General features: G+C 35.1%; 1 pseudogene; it reads left to right on the top strand.

Annotated features, from left to right (window-relative positions):
• The first annotated feature begins 695 nt into the window (after positions 1 to 695).
• Positions 696 to 5302, top strand: LOC100804755 (two-component response regulator ARR10-like; annotated as a pseudogene).
• The last annotated feature ends 1396 nt before the right edge of the window (positions 5303 to 6698 follow it).

Raw genomic sequence — 6698 nt, 5'->3', positions numbered from 1 at the left:
AACAGGCAGTCAACCAATAAAAGAACAAAGACCACGAAGCAAGGAGGCTTGTGTGGCGGCTGGCCAGCTATGTATATTGGGTGGTATCTAGAAATTAGCCTCTGGTAATTGATTACCATTCGTGGGTAATCGATTACAAGGCTTAAAAATGGAGACATGATGTTAAAATGGCCTCTGGTAATCGATTACCAATGGGTGTAATCGATTACACAGAGTGACAGGGCACTGGTAATCGAATACCAGTTGGGTGTAATTGATTACACAGGGAGATAGGGCACTGGTAATCGATTACCATTTAGGTGTAATCGATTACACAGTGTAATTTGTAGATTTTCATGTGCAAAAGCTGTGTAATTCGTGTTTGGGCACTGGTAATCGATTACATACTTTGGTAATCGATTACCAGAGAGGAAATTCCTTGAGAGAGACCATTTGACTATGCGTAGTGGTTATGGGACGCATTGTATTGTTACCTGTAATTAGATTTCTTGTGAAAGAGTCAACCCTCTTCCTTTTATCTTTTGTAGATCGCGATGGCAGCGCAGTTGATCCATGATCGCGTAGTGATGGAGTCCCTAGAGGGTGTTTGGGAGACCCTCGAAGGCAATGAGAGGTTCCGATTCCGTGGCACAATTCGACTTACTGCTACTTCATTAGTACATCCGGAGGAACCTTCACGCACGCTTCAGTAACCTATGGAGTGGATACTACCTACACCCACTCCATATCAACTAGTGGAGCCAGTTCAAGTGATAGAGGTGTCATCCTCTGAAGAGGATCCTGAAGAAGACTTAGAGGAGTTACCTCCTGAACCTGTTGTGGATGCCCTTGACTTACCTGGGGATGATGAAGACCCACTCCCTGATGTTGATTTTCCAGAGGATGTTTTGTCAGCATCTGAGGCAGACTCTATAGAGGAGAGTGGCCCTGGAGGGACAGCGAATAGTGACAACTCTTCATCATAGCAGACGGCTCCTTAGACTAGGTGTACATACTTTTTGTGGGTGGGTGTATCTAGTTCAGACTACTAGGTTTACTCTTTTGATTTTTGGGTGGGTAGACCTATTGTATAGAAATTTTGATGATTGTATATATGTGGTTGAAGCCACCACAGTGGTTACCTTTGCTCTGGATGTCACTATGTTATTTTGCAAACTCCCATATTTTGGACAGTTTTAGATGATAAATGTAATTATGTTTAATCTTGTTATTTGAAAAGGAAGTGTTAACAAATTCTATTTGAAAAGAGTTTACCGACCGTATTTTATTATCTTTCACGTGATGACCTAAAATGATGGCTGGTATATTTTTCTTTTTGAAAGGGCAAAATAGTTTAAAGGTTATGAGTGATAAGAAAGAAATGACTCCGAATAGAGTTGTGAACTGGCCATTCAGGACTCTATAGTGATAATTTTCCTTCTGAATTTAATTACTGTGAAATGAATAGCCGTGCGAAAAAAAATGAGAGAGAGAAAAAGAAAAAAAAAATCCTATGGTTTCTGCTATTTAATTTATTACTATTAAACCAGTCATTATTTAGGGACGCCACAGGGAGACCGTTTTCCGGTGGGTCTGTGTGTAGTTGCCATTGATGACGATCAAATGTGTCTCACAGTTTTGGAGAACCTGATTCACAAATGCCATTATAATGGTTAGCCACTTTTCTATTTTAAATCACTCAATTCGATTCTACATTGGTTTTGCTTGTCTCATGTTAGTGGTCATGAATTGTTGCATGCTTTGTTTTCTTGTTATTCTCTTCCCATGTGAAGTTTTAGACTCGTGGATATTTTGTGGTTGGCAATTTTGATTGTTATTAAAAAAAAAATCTTTGCAAGTTGGGTTGTTCTTTCTTTATTCTCCCAAAAATGAAAATTTTCTTTTACAATCCTGAAGTTTTTAGAAAAAAATGTATTTTTTGGTGTTGCTACATTACTTTTTATAACTATAGATCTTGCCATAATTTTGGTTAACCGTTTGATAGTTGACACTCCTTTGTCTTATCTCACATCTGATTTATGTTTGTTTGTTGCAGTCACTACAACTAATCAGGCAATTAAGGTGCTATAAATGTTGAGGAAAAACATAAACAAGTTTGACCTTCTTATTAGCGATGTAAATATACCTGACATGGATGGGTTTAAACTTCTTGAGCTAGTGGGACTTCAAATGGACCTACCATTTATTACTAAGATCAAACACTTGTATTCTGTCTTCACATTCATTCAACTTGAGTTTAACCAAACAAATCTTTCCAAATTCGATTTATTTATTTTTGTTATCTCACAATGATGGTATGAACTTAAGCTCTTACATTTTTGTGTGTAATGTAGTGTTATACAGGGTGCTTGTGAGTACTTAACCAAACCAATTCGAATTGAAGAGTTACAAAACATATGGAAACATGTACTGCGAATGAGGATTGATAGCAAGGATAAGAATAAGACTGCAAGTGAGGGTAAAAAGGCTGCAATATGGCTGGTAAGTTTGCAAATGAGGAGAAAGCTAGCTATATGGCTGGGGAATGCAGTCAAGCCATGGCACCCAAAAATAATACCGACCAGAATATAAAACTGGGTCAAAAAAGGAAGGAACAAAGTGAGGATGAGGAAGAGGAAGAATATCATAAAGAGAATGAGGAACACTTAAATCAAAATAAGCCTCGTTTAGTTTGGGATGTCGAGTTGCATAGGAAATTTCTTGTTGCTGTTGATGATCTAGGAATTGACAGTGAGTTTGTGATAAACAATATTTACTTTTTCTAATTTTGCTTGAGTTGAGAACATGACACATTAAAGTATGTTTATTTGACACCTTAATGTGGATTTTGTAGCTCCTAACATGAGGTTTCAACTGTTATTGCAGAGGCTTTCCCCAAGAGAATACTCGACTTGATGAATGTCGAAGGACTTACAAGAGAAAACGTAGCAAGCCATCTACAGGTATAAACTCCAGCTTTTATCATAGGCCTATTAAGGAGCGTAATTTGCATTTTTAACTAGACAAATAATGGTGTGAGAATGTTTTAGATGTGATTATTCATTTCAAATTTATCAACGAAAATTTCTGGGATATAAGTGTGCATAATGAACAACAACTCTGTTCTAGATTTAAAGAAGCTTATGCTGTCATTTTGTATCGCAGAAATACAAACTCGATCTTAGAAAACCTACTCGGCAGCCTAGCATGGTTGCTAAGTTGGGTAGTAGTGATCCTTGCCTGTAGATGGATTCAGTAGAAGGCATTCACAATAGCTTTGATAGTAGTGATCCTCTCAAATATGTGTGTTTTTTCGAGATATCTCAACCTCTTCTCCATCTCTCCCACAGTCTCATTTTTTATAATAATAACTTTAGTTTGTCTATCGATCAAAATCTTTGAGGATTGTGGTTTTCAGGTTGATGAGGTCCTCAAAATTTACACGTTGCATCTTGACATAGACCATACATGGTTTCCTATTTCTAATTTATCTTGCCCGTATATAATTCCACATATATAGATATAGTCGTTTGACCTATGTTTTTATTTTAATATATATTATCTTTGGGCTTTGATCAGTTCAGATGTTGCATGCCCCTGTAACTGAAAAGTGAAAAGTTGTTATAAGAGACGAAAAATGGATACTTCCCCATATGCCGGTGAAGGTATATGGCAGTTAATTTAAGGATTCATGTCCAAATATTAAATATGAAAATGATGTATACTCCCAACTTCCCACCCTTCAAACGATATACTCCATTGAATGAATTTTTACAATATATAGAACTCTTTGTTATCAAGGGTAAGAGTAATTTGTTTATCCTGAGAATGTGCACTTAAATTATGAGAACTGAATGAGAAATATTTTATTTTTTATTTCTTTAATCAGCACTCTTGGAAGACTTATTAATATTTATATTTTAAATTACTTAAGCAATGCCATTAGGTTAGTGGTTATTATATATTAATGGTTGAATTTTGTTACTATTAAGACTAAAAACGAGTGATTTTAGGGTTGAAGTGGCGAGGTTGAAATGTGGTACTTTTCACTTATACTAAATTCAACAAAATCTATTTGAATAATACCAGTGTTACAAATTAGAATTAAATTCAAATAAAATTATATTCTCGACATCTAGTTCATGTAATTTCCTTGATAATGAAACCTATTCATTTTTTACTCTTGTTTCTTCTTGAAGTTGACTATTTAATAAAAAGTAACTGTGCATAGAGAAGTATGTGGTTGAGTAACTTCTACATTGTTTTCACTTGCATTCCTGGCATATTAGGTAAACATTGTTATCAACTCCTCTGTTTTTCATACAGGTACGATATTTGCATATGGGGTAACAAGCAGTGGGAAGACTCATACAATGCATGTGAGACCACACCTATTTTCTATATAAATAAAATAATGAGTTAACTTCTTAGTATTGGGTTCACTTCCCTTCATCTTGTTGATCTGCATGTTTATGATAAAGATACATATTTTTGTTTTTTATGGTCTTAAAATGTCATGCTACTTAAGTTTTTAAACCACACTTAATTCACAAAAACAGAAATTACTGACGATTATGATACTTGTCATTTTTTATTCTGATATATTATCGATGGGTTGGTAACTTGAGGTTGTTTGTCTTTGTTGAGCTTCATGGTTTTTCTGGACTTGTACATTGAGCCCCATGATGAACTATCTAAATAGATTCACAACTATATTTGGTTTCAGCAGTAGCTACAACTCTTAGCCTTGGTATCTTATCAAGTATATGAAATTAAAGGATAACATGACCTCTTTCTGATCATTAGTATTTGATTTACTTTAAAACTGTACACATTAATGGGTCATTATAATTTAAACATGTTAAAACTTGCTAGTGGATACAGGATATATTGTAACTTGAAAGACTCCATCCCTTTCTCTTTCCTGCTAGCCTCTATTCTACTCCTTGTTTTATTTGAAAATTCTTGTAGTCATGCATTGTCAAGGTTGATTTGCTGGTACCAAGTTGGAATTGTACTCTATTTTTGGAATACATTTTCATGCATTGTACTCTAAATTCAACATTTTCCTTCAAGGTATTTTCTCTTGGATTGTTAAATCTGGAAGGGCAATTATGGCTATTCTAGATTGCAGGCAGGAAGCTTGTCATTTCATGATGAAGCTGAAGATGTAGAGGAGCAGCCACTGGTTAGGAATACATCTACACATACGTTTTCAGGATCCGCAGGATTGGCCAAAGATGTTGAACTTGTTGAGGCTACCACACTACCAAACACAGCAACAATGATATCAGCTTGGATCACCAACAGCAGGGCCATCTAAGTCATCAGAGGTAGGACTAGGGGAAATAACATCAAATGGAAGGTACATTATCTCTTTCTTTTTGCTACTTGTGCATCTGTATGTATCTGTTGTACTCTGCTACATTGACTACTCTGAATTCAGCATTTTCCTTCACGGTATTTGATGTGTCATTATTTTCTCCTATTTCTTAACCTCTTTTATCACCATTTTCATTACTGATTAGCCTTAATTGTCAAATTAATTATGCAGTTTTATCACTTGGGCCTACATGACTAATTTTGTGTTTTTAATTTAACTTCAGGAGAATTATAAGAAATTGGGCTTGAATCCGGAATTGGGCTTGGACTTGAAGAGAATCAACAATTTTATTTTAACAAATCTTATCTTATCCAGATTTTATTTCATCTAGATTTTATTTTGTCCAGATTTTATTTCATCCAATCTTATCTTATCTTGTCCAGATTTTATTTTATTTCGTTTATGGGCTTGGACTTAAAATAGATTTGTAAGCTTTGGGGCTGAGAACCTATATAATAGCACTAGTGTTTTAGTTTTGAGAGTTTTTCGAGGGAGAATAATTTTAGGGTTTTGGCAATTCCAGTTTTTATTACTGTTCATGCACACTATTCACGTAGAATAAAATTCACTTTTTGCAATTTCGTTTCTGCTTCAATCTATAATTTCATTTTCTGCTGATTAATGGAAGGCTAAGTCTCCAACATTGTTTTCTCTTGAGGATCAAGCACAACTCTCTTTGAGGTTTTGTTATTACTATTAAATTCTGATCAGTTTTTCCTCTTCACCAATTACTCTGTATTTGTTTTTATTAATCCATGCATGCTTAGTGCTTGATTAATTGTCTCTGCGCTTAATTTACGTTCATGCTTAGTGATTAGTTTCGTTCATGATTAATTGGTGTATGTGTTGCTTAATCACATAATGACAGCCTTATGTTAAAATTTTCTTAGTAATTTAATTTAGGGTTGGATTAAGTGGTTGAACTGATAAAGGATAAATTCTCGTAACCTAGGATAAGAGACTTGCTTGTAAATCAAGGGGAAACAACATGTTTTAATTCTGTTACTTTCTAAATTCAAATTTGTTTGCTGTTTAATTTACAAAAACAACAACCCCCCCTAATTCGTTACTGTTTTATCACTTTCTGTTATTAACGCTTGGTTGACCATTGCTCGTTGGGAGATGACCTAGGATCACTTCCTAGATATTGCATTTTTAATGTTTATTTGATTCGGGTACGGCTTCGATCAAATTTGGCGCCATTGCCAGGGAACAGTGGGCCAAAGGTTCATAATAGTGTTTAATTGTTTTGTTTTGTGTAGCGTTCTGTTTTGCATTTCAATTGCGTCCCCTGTTTAGCGACTATTTTTAGCGACTCTTTTGTGACTGTTTCAGC

This window comes from Glycine max, chromosome 14, assembly GCF_000004515.6.
Source record: "Glycine max cultivar Williams 82 chromosome 14, Glycine_max_v4.0, whole genome shotgun sequence".
Classification (NCBI taxonomy): Eukaryota; Viridiplantae; Streptophyta; class Magnoliopsida; order Fabales; family Fabaceae; genus Glycine; species Glycine max.
The sequence above is the reverse complement of the archived record's forward strand: the minus strand, read 5'-3'. Positions and strand labels throughout refer to the sequence as shown.